The 12898-nt window shown below is 42.1% G+C and overlaps 1 protein-coding gene across 7 annotated transcripts in view; it reads left to right on the top strand.

The window, feature by feature from the left end:
* The window catches only part of ZNF704 (zinc finger protein 704), a 222244-nt gene that overhangs the window by 664 nt on the left and 208682 nt on the right, over positions 1–12898 (top strand). For 3 of the 7 annotated variants that reach the window (XR_013337601.1, XR_013337609.1, XM_077774350.1), the window contains exons 1-2: positions 2405–3704; positions 4123–4293. The exons of 2 other annotated variants lie outside the window; for them this stretch is intronic. The gene's annotated coding sequence lies outside the window, so the exon portion shown is untranslated. Of the gene's footprint in view, positions 1–162; positions 181–2404; positions 3705–4122; positions 4294–12898 lie in introns of those variants that run through there. 2 more of the 7 variants (XM_077774355.1, XM_077774377.1) reach the window with 2 other exon arrangements.

Here is a 12898-nt window from a genome sequence, read left to right as displayed (position 1 = left end):
CCGGGGGAAGAGGGAGGGAGCTGATGAGCTCACACCTCGGGCCCCCCCGGCACCTTTCCCAGGCGGTCGCTCGCCCGCCTACCCCGTTCCTCAGAGGCCGGGTCGCGTTTGTGGTCTCGTGTGGGTGCCGGAAAAGGACGCTTCTCCCCGGCGACGTAGGGAACTTGGAGATGGGACGAGGTAGGCGCGGGTTTACGCCCGGTGGGGACGCGCGAGGTAAGAGGGAGTGAGATTTTATTCTTCCCCGAGGAAGCAGGAGTAGCTCCGGGACCCGGAGGGCTGGCCAAGCTTATTGAAACTAACGAGCAGCTTCTCTTGTCAATCTCTCGATGCCTTCTTCATCCAGGAACAATTGTGGATGAGTTTCCGTCACAGATGTTTGTAAGGGAACGGGTAAGCCCAAAGCAAAAACCAAGCCCTTGGTTTCTACCTGCATTTAGCTGGCAGCTTTTGGCATTCCTGCCCCCCCCCCCACCCCTTTTAAAATAGACATTGTTGAGCTTGGTTAGCATTTGGGGTTCCCCCCCCCTCCTCGGAATTGCAAATGGGGAAAAAAGAGGAAATTGGGAAAAGTGGGGGTGGGGTGTAATTTGGCATTTAAAATGGATGTGAATTTCTGCTGAGGATTCTAGTGAAGTCTCTTGTGCACTGAAGCACCGAGAGATTCTTCCGTTTGTGTATCTTCAGGAGATAAGGGGTTTATTATTACACAACTGACTGGTTGGGCTTTCAGGCATGCGATTGGACAAAGCAAACCACGTTGAGGTTCATGCACAGTGTATGTTGCTAAGAAGTTTTGAGGGCAGCAAGTGGTAAGCGATGAAGTTAGTGTTTTTCCTCAAGAGTGGTTCTTAAAATCAACTGAGTAACTATTTACTGAAGTTTTCAGAAGATAGTGATATATCAGGAAAAAAAAGAAATACATAAACAAGTGAGCTTAATAGAGACTATCTTCTGGGGTTTGGAAAAAAAAAAAAAAAAGCTCCTCAAAGCATGAAATTGCAATTCCAAAGAAATGCTAAACATCAGCATTTAGAATATCCCAGAATAGACATGGCACAAATTTGTTTCCTAGACCACCCTGGAAGTACCAGCTCTGGGAGTGAGAAATTTTCAGCAAGTAGTCATTCGGGATGATAGTTTTTGACAGTTGCTTGTTGGAATCCAGACCATGAGCTACTCATTACCATGGTCTGCTAAAAAGCCTGCATTGTATGGCTACAGGATATAGCTGGGGTTGGAATTAAGTCACATGCATCAGTGACATTGAGTAACAGGAGTAGTAATTCTTCAGTGTTTTTGCCCAGAAATACTGACAGAAAACTTAATTGTAATTTACGCTCTGTGATCAAAGTAAACCCAAGGTAGGAAAAAATCAAACCTATGGACACAGAATTACTAGGGTATGATGAGTCACATTATCAAAAAAGATTGTTCACATCTCCCGACAAATTTCTGTTAAATTCTTCAAAAATGGGCTTCATTTTATAAGCAATTTTGTTTGCCCACAGCTTTGCAGTAATTCGTATACTGAATAGTTTGAGGTGTAATTTTTATTTTTCACTGCTTCAATGATATCTTGACACTGCATCTGAAGAAAGTTTCTAACGGAAGATCATTTTATTCTAATATTTTATTCTAATGCATGTGAAATGTCAACAACTTATACCTATACTGATGCATTCACTTATTCAAATATTTATTGAGCAGCTCCAACGTGCCAGGTGCTCTTCCTAGAACATAGCAGCGAGCACCTTCCAGATGCACACATCCAGTGAGAAGAGTCCTAGCAAGAAGCAAGTATGGTGCTCGAGACTGCGATTGCGTGCTAGGAGGGAAATAATGATGTCCCAGAGTCTAGGAGGAAGAAGGGAAAGCTACTGGGGTAGACCCCCCAGGGCACCCCCTCAGGGGGTAGACCTTCGTGAGGAAGGGACATTTGATCTGAGGCCTGACACATGCAGCTTGGGCAGATCTTTCCAGCAGAGAGAATAACAGTTGCAAAAGCCCTGAGGTGGGAAGGAGAAAAAGGTGAATGTGGCTGGAACGTGGTAGGGACGAGATATGCCAGGGAAGCAGGTAGGAGCTAGCAACAAAGGGCTTGGTGGGCCTTTCTTTCTTTTTTTTTTTTTTTTAATGTTTTCTTTATTTCTAGGAGAGAGAGAGACAGCGTGAGCAGGGGAGGGTCAGAGAGAGAGGGAGTCACAGACTGAAACAGGCTCCAGGCTCTGAGCTGGCAGTCAGCACAGAGCCCGACGCGGGGCTCGAACCCACAAACCGCGAGATCATGACCTAAGCGAAAGTCGGACGCTTAACCGACTAAGCCACCCAGGCGCCCCTTGGTGGGCCTTTCTAAAGTAGAGTATGAAGTCTTTGGAAAGTCATAAGCAGTAAAGGCATACAAGGTAGCTTGCATTTGAAAAAAAATAAATAAATTCCTGCTGTATGGAGTATAGAAGACCGCAGGCAGAAGCGAGGAGACCCCTCGGTGGTTACTGCTGCAGTCCAGGTGAGAGGTGAAGGCAGTTTGGCTGAGGAGTGGACAGATCAGGATCTGTTGTGAAGATCGACCTGTAAGGACTTGCTGATGGAATAGGGGAGGAGGGTGAAGGAATGAGAGGCCCCAATGTAGAGGTTTGTTAAATGTGCCATTTGCAAAGACTGGGAAAACTGGGGGAACAATGGACTTTGTGAAAACCAAGTGTTCTCTTTGGTCATGTTAAGTCTGAGATGACAATTAGACATGCAAATGGGAATGCAATTAGGCAGCTGGCTGTCGGATGTGGAGCTGAGGGGAGAGGTCAGGGCTAGAGAGAAAAATTTGGGCGTCAAGAGCGTGTTGATGTCATTTAAGCTGGGGACTAGAAAGGGAGTGGAGTAGGTCAGAAAAGGACAGTCTTGGGCCAGACTTGGACACGTCACTGTTTAAGTTTGGGTGTAGAAAGAGAAGCCAGCAAAGATGAATGAGAAGCAACAGCCAAATAAACTGCAGGAAACTAGAGAATGTAAAGTCCCATAAGCCAAAAGAAGAAATAGTTGAAAAGGTGGAGAGTGGTGAACTGTTGAATACTACTGGGATATTGAGTAAGATGGGCATAGAGACATATCCACTTAGATTAGATAATGTGGAGCTTATTGGTATTCCTGACAAAAGAATGCGGAGGCAGTGATGCGAATCCAGTGGGCAGAACAGTGAATGAGAGTTGAGAACATAGTGACACGTATGAAAAACTCTCTTCATAAGTTTCAAGGTAAGGTACAGTAGACTTTAGTGTAAAGACTACAGCATTCTGGGAATTTCTTGTGGGGGTGATTTCCTATTGCTGTGTAACAAGTTAACCACAAACTTTTGGGCTTACAGCACTTCTCACAGTCTCTGTGGGTTGAGTCTAGGTTCTACCTACCTGGGTTTGCTGCAGAGTCTCACAAGGCTGTAATCAAGGTGTTAAGCGAGCTGTGTTTTCACCAGAAGGCTTAACTGGGGAAGCATGCACTTCTAAGTCCATTCAGGTTGTGAGCAGAATTCATTCCCATGTATTTGCAGGTTTGATGGTCCCAGCTTCTTGCTGGCTATTGCTTGGAAGCCCTATCCCCCACCTACACCTCTACTCCCTGTAGTGCTTTGTCACTTGAACTTCCTCAACATGGCCTCTTCCTTCATCAAGCCAGCAACGGGAGTCTTAGCGCCAGTCTGTCTTAGCAACGTAGGTTCTCATATAATTCACTGTAATCACAGGAACAATACTTCATCATAGAACAGATCATAGAACAAACATACTCTGTTGCTTAGTACTGGGTCAAAAGTTCCACCCACACTTAACAGAAGAAGGTATAGAAGGGCATGAAAACCCTTGGAGGAGGGTGAGGATCCTTGGGGGTCACAATAGGGAAGAGCCAAAGATAAGGAGAGAAGAGAGAAACTGCAGAAGGCAAGTCCTTGGGAAGCCATAGTCGAGGGGACCTATAACCCAAGCACAGGGGCTGGCTTTGAGAGAAGCAAGGAAACCTTCCACTGAATTAAAGAGAAGGTAGGGAGAATGGGCCCAGATGTGGGTAGTTGTATATTGGATGATAGTCAAATGAAGTAGTATTTGTCTTACGGCTTCTGTTTTCCCCGTTTAGCAGGAGGAAAGGTCTTCAACTGAGAGTGGAGGAGAGTTGAAGGCATGGCGCAGTGCTGTGGGAGAGCAGTAGAGCAAACATACTGAGAAAGCAAATACAATGGCCAGATAGTATCAAGGGCCCATCTGATGCCTGTGGTTTTCCACTTACGGTGCAAGCGAGCCTGTCTAGGTGTGTGATTGTCCCAGATTCATCCCACTGACTCATGCATGGAATAATAATAATAAATAATGTTGATTGAATACCTAGTATGGTCAGTACAAGTCTAAATGTAGTCTCATTTCAACTTCATTTCGTGTCCATGAGGCAGGCGTTATTATTATCCTCGTTTTACAGAAATGCTAAGCAACATAAAGATACACAGATATTAGGTGGCAGAGCAGGTGTTTGAGCCTAGGAAGTTGAACTCCAGAGCTATCACCCTTATTCCTTATACTATATTGTCTCCTTGTAGACCAAGCAGAGAGCAGCCTTCATCAAGCATGGGGTTTAGCCACCTGGGTGAGCGATGGAAAGAAAGGGCAGAACATACTGTTGAAGGAGTTGATACAGCTGGGGCTATAATGATGAGCTAGGGGATTTTAGAAAAGTGAGGACAGGGGGCGCCTGGGTGGCTTAGTCGGTTAAGCGTCCGACTTTCGCTTAGGTCATGATCTCGCTGTTCGTGGGTTCAAGCCCCGCGTTGGGCTCTGTGCTGACTGCCAGCTCAGAGCCTGGAGCCTGTTTCAGAGTCTGTGACTCCTCTGACCCTCCTCTGCTCACACTGTCTCTCTCTCTCTCTCCTAGAAATAAATAAAACATTAAAAAAAAAAGAAAAGAAAAGAAAAGTGAGGACAGGAGGGGGGTGAGGGATGGTGGAAAGGTCATAGGTCAATGGATCAGAGAAAACAAAGAGTTAACCAATAAAATCAATAAAACAATGGGAAGGAAATGCAGGACACTTTGGGTTCTAAAGTATCATCAACATGAACGAACGTTTGCCAAATATTTATAAGCCAAGAACTACACTATATGAAAGAGGATTTCATTAGAAATTATGATTCTCCACAACTGAGGATTCTGACCTGGAGATGAAATACCACACCCGAGGTAGTAGGGCCACCTACTGGGAGCAGGGTTCACGTCCGTGGCCTGAGCTTTTAGTCACCGAACTGGAATCTCCCATAATTTATTAGGGGTTTATGTGCCCATTTACTTCCAGGAGAACTTGGGATGCTAAGGAGATTGAGGAGCAGGTGCTGTGAGGTGTCTGAGATGTATTGCTTGATTATTATAATGGACACTAATTCAGGCTTTAAATGAGAGAACAAAGAAACTTTGTATTACAATTTTCTGTTTCTGACCAAAGGAAGCCTACATATTTATGTGCAGTGGTAAGATTCCGCCCTCTACCCGCCCCCCCCCAAATGTGAACCTCCTAGGCTCCTATATGTCGAATACTAACACAGTATATCGAATAGCACAGTAAATAATATCTTTATCCAGTGTTTAATAAAGAAAAAGAAATGCAAGGACAATGTCAAATAGAGGAAGGATTCAATTGTAAGTTGTTATTCAATGAAGCAAAACAGTAAGAGCAGAGATCACAGGGCGCAGGGCGGTGCTCTGTGACGCTATGCATTAGGGCAGGGACAGGAATGGAAGCATCTGAAGAGATTGATCGTTTGTTGGCATAATGGGTTTAGGAAAAAACTTGACATGAGTTCCATCTACTGAAAACCTAGGAAGACTTTTAAATGAGATAATATATGTCAGAGTTCCTACTTTCGGTGCTCAATAAATATTAATTGGAATCTGCTTCCTGGGTGCCAGCTTTTCAAGGATGGTTAACACATCTATTAGACTATATCTTGACTATCAGATGACTTTTAAGAATCCTTTGGCAGAGGCTGTGCAGCAAACACTGAATTCCAATTTGCTAACAAGCATGTGTCTTACAAATGGTCTGTGTTGGCTCGAGTGAAAGACATGTGCTTAAGATACCAGACAAAGTTGTCATTCACTGAATCATGGACTGCTGGAGTTGGAAGGGAAACAGAGATTATCTGGTAATCCCATACCCTCCGTTGACCACTGAGGACACTGAGACCATGAAAGGCAGAACGCCTTGTCAGGCTAGGGCTGCCTAGCGAGTTTGGTAGGGCTAGGATTAGCACCCTGATCCGCCAGCCTCAAGTTACGGCCCTCCTTTCTGGGTTAGTTTCTTGTGCCTGGGAATGTTCTGCAGTTCACTCCTTTAGGGTTGCGGATAGAGAAATCACAGCTTTCTGAAGTGATCTGCCACTGTGTATCAACTTCCATTTTTGGAATGTTCTTCCTTCCTACATAAAGTACCCGAGGCAGAGGTGACCTCACGATGGCTGTGGTAGCATGTGATTGGCTGGGCAGGACCCCCTGAGAATCCTGCCTGGGCCAATGCCCCATCCCTGTGCAGTTTCCAAAGGACATGGGTACTCACCCCTTAACTAGGACCTCTCCGCCTCTGCCAAAATGTTACTCCTAGCTGATTGTAGAAGCAATAGAAAAAAGAGGAGAAAATGTGAGAAATCAAGACCTATCCTCAGTCTTCTTACCCCGGAGTCTCAGTGAGAAGCAGGCAGAGGCAGCTGCAGCCCTGTGTGTGCTTGACTTCTTAAAACACGGAGAAACTGTTCATTTGTAAATCTGTCCCCGTCAGATTACTGTGCCTTCCATCTCAAGAAGGGTGCAGAGAGGAGAGGCACGGGAGCGTTTTCCTTCCCCCTTCAGGGTGCATGTCCGAACTTTTGACCTGAGCAACTGGGCTTGTCACAGTGACTTGATACAAAGTCTGCTAAAGTAAAGGAAATTTGCCCCGTCCAATCTCTTCTTGAGGTGAATGCCAGGTTTCCGTTAGACTTTCTGAAGTATTTAGAAATATTCAGAGGCTCTCATAACCAGCCTTCTGGCCTAGCCAAACCTGTACCATTGAAATAAGGGTGATTTTCTTTGGGCTGGTTGTTCATGTTCCTGTCCATTCCCTCAGTAGAAAATATTGTGGGCTGTTGCTTATCATGTTCCTAATACACATGTGGGAAATAACAGTGAATAAAGACCACAGGGAGCCCGTGGTCTGACAGATTCCGGCCACATTGTCTGTAAAGAAGTTCCAAGCCCTTTTCCTCTTTACCCCTAAGATCAAAATTAGATCTGCTAAGAGACTTCACTTGCCTACCACAATCGGGGATGTGATTTTGACACATACCCTGAAACAGTTGTAGCCAAGCAATCTATATGATTGTGTGGTTTGGCCAGGAAGTAATTTCTGAGTAGCTAGTCCAAGTGTGAGTTTAAATCACTGAATTTTGGGGTGCCTGGGTGACTCAGTTGGTTAGGTGTCCAACTTCGGCTCAGGTCATGATCTCACAGTCCGGGGGTTTGAGCCCCGTGTCGGGCTCTGTGCTGACAGCTCAGAGCCTGGAGCCTGCTTCAGATTCTGTGTTTCCCTCTCTCTCTCTCTACCTCTCCTCCGCTTGCTCTTTGTCTCTGTCTCTCAAAATAAAATAAACACATAAAAAAATAAATCACTGAATTTGGCATATAACCTTGGTAGCTCTCACTGGTTGAAATGCAACAGAGTATCACTCTGAGATATGTGTAGTAGAATTAAAATGATTAAATATTTACACTTTGTTGAAGATACTGTTTTGGAAAGTCCAGTGTTTCGGTTTATATGTAGGAAAGACAGGCTCAACTCTAGCACGTGGAAGGCAGGTCTGTAAGTTCAGGGTCAGAAGTCAGCGGTAACATACGGGAGGGGTACGTTTGTCTTGCAGAACAACATGGGGCCTTGAGGTGCAAGGAAATAAAGGGGCCCTGCCTTTCTGTTGCTCCATGAGGACTGCTCTGCCCTATAGTTACCAGTAACACACTTGCTTTCCCTATTATGTTCCTGTCATAATGGCAGGTTTAGTGAAAGTAAAATCTCCCTGATTCAGACTAATTGGGGATAGCTCATCAAAATAAGTGAATGTCAAAAGCACTCCAACATTTTAAGTTAAATCCAAATTTTAAAGAGGCTGTATGCCTTGAAATATGATTTGATAAACCCTGCAGACAGAATAGTTGTAGTCCATTAGTGTGACCTTCACTGTGGGCCCTCCAGTGAGATGGGAGAGAACAGGCTAGGAAAGCAGCTGCTCCTGCTACTACCCCTTACTCCACTCTTACCCCTCTGTAGATCAAGAAGTGATGTAACACAGGATCTGGGTTCAGATTCTGGCTTCTCCACTTGCTAGTTGCATGGCCGTATCAAGTTGCATAATGTCTCTATGCTTTGTTAGCGTCTACAAAATTAGGATAATATTGTCTTGTCATTGCCTGCTGTTACTGAATATGGCCCAAAGACCTGAAATTTGATACGGATGGCAGTTTATTTCCTTTATGGTTTCAGAAAGGAATCTTTTATAAAATTTTGCTCAAGGATACACAATCCCACAGTTATTTTGACTATTACAACCTCCTCTTTATTACATGCTACCGAGGTATTTAGGAGAACTCCTTCCTGAAGTGACTTCGTTCCTTCCTGAAGTGACTTCGTTCATCTGAGTTCAATTCTCTGGTTCCATTGTATATGTGGTGAGCTTGAATCTTCCTTTTCATCTCAGGAAACTGTGAGTCACTTATCTACTTGTGCAAAGAGGACAGAGATATTCTGTCTCTCAGGTTCATAGTCTGTTTAGATCTATAGTTCTTATACTGGAATAAACGCTACTATCCACAGAAGTGAGAAGAGTCTTACCACATACACTGAATGTGTGTTGTTAAAAGATGTGACAGAATGTGTGGTGAAAGGGTGCCCGGGTGGCTGAGTTGGTTAAGTGTCGGACTTCAGCTTAGGTCATGATCTCACAGTTCGTGGTTTCGAGCCCCATGTCTGGCTCTACTGACAGCTCAGAGCCTGTAGGCTGGTTTGGATTCTGTGTGTCTCTCTCTCTGCCCCCCCTCTCAAAAATAAACATTAAAATTATTAAAAAGCAGCTGTGGTGAAAATACAACTTGGAGAAATTCTGGTTAAGAACAGAGACATGGTTTTTTTTAAGTTACAAAATATTTTAAACATAGAGGAAGTTGGAAGAATAGTACAACACCCATATACCTATAAGTAAATAAAGAAGTTATTGATCATAGACGCCGATGGCCATTTTGAGTTTCTGAATATAGGTGAATATAGGTTGTGGCATTTATATATTTATTAGGTGACAGAGGTGTTTTTTTCTGGAGCATATTCTCCTTGGAACACATTTAGAAAATATTGGTTTATAATTATTTTTATAAATGAGAAATCCATGGAAAAGTCTCTTATATTTAGGATAAATAACTAAAACTGTTTTTTTAAATTTATTTTGAGAGAGAGAGAAAGACCAAGTATGAGCAGGTGAGGGGCAGAGAGAGAGAGAGAGAGAGGGAAAGAGAGAGAGAGAATCCCAAGCAGGCTCCACACTGTCCGTGCAGAGCCCAACATGGGGCTCAATCCTAAGATCGAGTGAAATCATGACCTGAGTTGAAACCAAGAGTCAGATGCTTAACTGACTGAGTCACCCAGGTGCCCCTAAAACTGCATTATTAAAGAAATAAATTGTCACACATGCAGAGAAAGATTAAAATGCTGTTTGGGGGTCACACAAACTTTGAAATATTTTTCCTCATAAAGCTGATAATTTTTTTAGTATTGAGTTTCTAAAAAAAAAAGTATTTCATGTGGTAAATTTTCACCTGCATATCTGTGAATATCATTCTTGTGTGTGAAGTTTAAAAACTGGTAGAGAACGCTACCTTTCTTGGTAAATCAGGCACCAAAAGATGGCAGTTTTGAGAGGTGCTATTGTAACAGAATTACAAATGCCAAGGGAACAGAAAATCGCAAGGTGTTTATACCCAGGAAAGAGTATCCGATAATATGTTTTCCACATTCTAAAAGGAAAACGATTTACAATATCAGAATAGTCTAAATGAAAAGAGCATATAAAGTCACTAGGACACTGGGATTGACACATTTTCTGTCAGCAACAGTGTGACTATTGCATAAAGGGCTTAAGCATTTGTGAACACTGGATACATTGTGTAAGGCCTCTTCATTGGATATTGTTCAGCATTTATGTCAGTATTACCCAACATTTAATGCATTATGATTTATAGAGGACCCTCATAGTTAACTTCAGTTGACCCTCTTTGTAATCTTGGAAAGCGGATATTATTATCCCCATTTATATTTGTGGAAAATAAGCCCCAGAGAAGAATGGGGCAGTTTCTTCTGTCTGTCTGTCTGCCTATCTGTCTGTCTGTCATAATTTTGTACCAAATAACATAGATATTTGTCAAACACTGAAGAAAACAGTGAGGACTGACAGTTTTAAGTACTTTAAGTACTAGTACTTAGGCAACAGTGGTAATTTAAAGAGATAGGAGTATTTTAGAGTAAATTATAAAAACAATATGACATGCAGTTTTTATAGGTTGTCACAAACATTTCATGTAGCTTGTGCATGCTTCACAAGTCAACTACAAGTGCTTAATGAAGACCAACCCTCACTAATTTCCATGAATTTGGGTGAGGACCTAAAGTTTATTTAAAACAACTTTTTAAAAAAGTAAACTTTTGAAGCATTAAGGGAAAGACAGTTTGTTGCATGCAAGGGAACCCCTGTAAGACTATCAAGTTTCTCAGCAAAAATATTTCAGGCCAGATGGGAGTAGCATGATATATTGAAAATGCTAAAAGGAAAAAATTCCAACCAGGAATACTATGCCAAAAAAGGTTATCATTCTGAATTGAAGAAGGGAGCTTTTAAGAAAAACAAAAGCCAAAGGAATTCATCACTGCTAAACCAAGCCTTACAAGCAATGTTAAAGGAGCTTCTTTAAGCTGAAAAGAAGGAGCACTAATTAGTAACAAGCAAACATATGAAAGTAAAACTCTTACCAGTAAAGGTAAATATATAGTAAATGTAGTGAATTAATCACTTATAAAACTTATGTGAAAGTTAAAAGACAAAAGTAGTAAAAACAACTATATCTACAATAATTAATTAAGAGATACACACAAAAAATGTAGAATGTGACATTAAAAGCAAAGAACTTGGGGGAAAGGAGTAAAGTGATAGAGTTTTAGAATGGGTCCAAACTTAACTTGCTATTAACTTGTTATAAAATAGACTGTTACCTACATAGACTGTTAAATGTGCCTCATGGTAACTACAAAGCAAAAATCTATAGTAGATACAAAGGAAATAAAACAAGGAAGGAACCCAAGCATAACATTACAGAAAATCATTAGAAGATAAGAAAAGAATGCTAGAGAACAATGGAACAGAGAGAAACTGCAAAACAGCCAGAAAGCAATTAACAAAATGGCAATAAAACATACCTATCAATAATTACTTTAAATGTAAATGGACTAAATTCTCCAATCAGAAGACACAGAGTAGCTGAATGGATTTAAAAAACAAGACCCATCTATATGCTGTCTAGATGGGTTCATTTCATTTTTTTAAATTATAGTTTATTGTCAAGTTGGTTTCCATATAACACCCAGTGCTCATCCTAGCAAGTGCCCTCCTCCATGGCCATCACCCATTTTTCCCTCTCCCCAACCCTCATCAACCCTCAGTTTGTTCTCAGTATTTAAGAGTCTCTTACGGTTTGCCTACATCCCTCTCCTTAACTGTTTTTTCCCCTTCCCCTCCCCTATGATCCTCTGTTAAGTTTCTCCTGTTCCCCATATGAGTGAAAACATATGCTATCTGTCTTTCTCTGGCTGACTTATTTCACTTAGCATAATACCCTCGAGTTCTATCCATGTTACTACAAATGGCCAGATTTCATTCTTCTAATTGCCATGTAGTATCCATTGTATATATAAACCAGATCTTCTTGATCCATTTGTCAGTTGATGGACACTTAGGCTCTTTCCATGTTTTGGCTGTTGTTGAGAGTGCTGCTATGAACATTGGGGTACATGTGCCCCTGTGCATCAGCACTCTTGCATCCCTTGGGTAAATTCCTAGCAGTGCTACTGCTGAGTCATAGAGGAGTTCTGTTGTTAATTTTTTGAGGAATCTCCACACTGTTTTCCAGAGGGGCTGCACCAGTTTACATTCCCACCAACAGTATAAGAGGGTGCCTGTTAAGAGACTGACTTCAGATGTAAGGACACACACATACTGAAAGTAAAGGGTTGGAAAAAGATGTTTCATGCAAATGGAAACCAAAAGAAATCTGAGGTAGCTATACTTATCAAATAAAACAGACTTTAAAACAAAAACTATAGGGGCACCTGGGTGGCTTGTTGGTTAAACGTCCGACTTCAGTTCAGGTCATGATCTCGCGGTTCGTGAGTTTGAGCCCTGTATCGGGTTCTGTGCTGGCAGCTCAGAGCCTGGAACCTGTTTCGGATTCTGTGTCTCCCTCTCTCTCTGCCCCTTCCTCGCTCATGCTCTGTCTCTCTGTGTCTCAAAAATAAATAAACTATATAAACAATTTTAAAAAACCCAAAAACTATAATAAAAGACAAAGATGGGCATTACATAATGATAAAGGGTTAATCCAGCAAGATGATATAACATTTGTAAATATTTATCCACCCAACCTGGAGAGTCTAAATTTATAAAATAAATGTTAACAGATTTAAAGGAGAAATTGACAGCAATATAATAATGCTACAGGAATTTAATATCCCACTTATATCAATAGATAGATCATCCAGGCAGAACATCAGTAAGGAAATATCAGCAATAAATGACACATTAGGTCGGATGGG

Source organism: Crocuta crocuta, unplaced genomic scaffold (genome assembly GCF_008692635.1).
Source record: "Crocuta crocuta isolate KB4526 unplaced genomic scaffold, BGI_CrCroc_1.0 scaffold81, whole genome shotgun sequence".
Lineage (NCBI taxonomy): Eukaryota > Metazoa > Chordata > Mammalia > Carnivora > Hyaenidae > Crocuta > Crocuta crocuta.
This window is presented reverse-complemented; position numbering and strand designations above follow the sequence as displayed.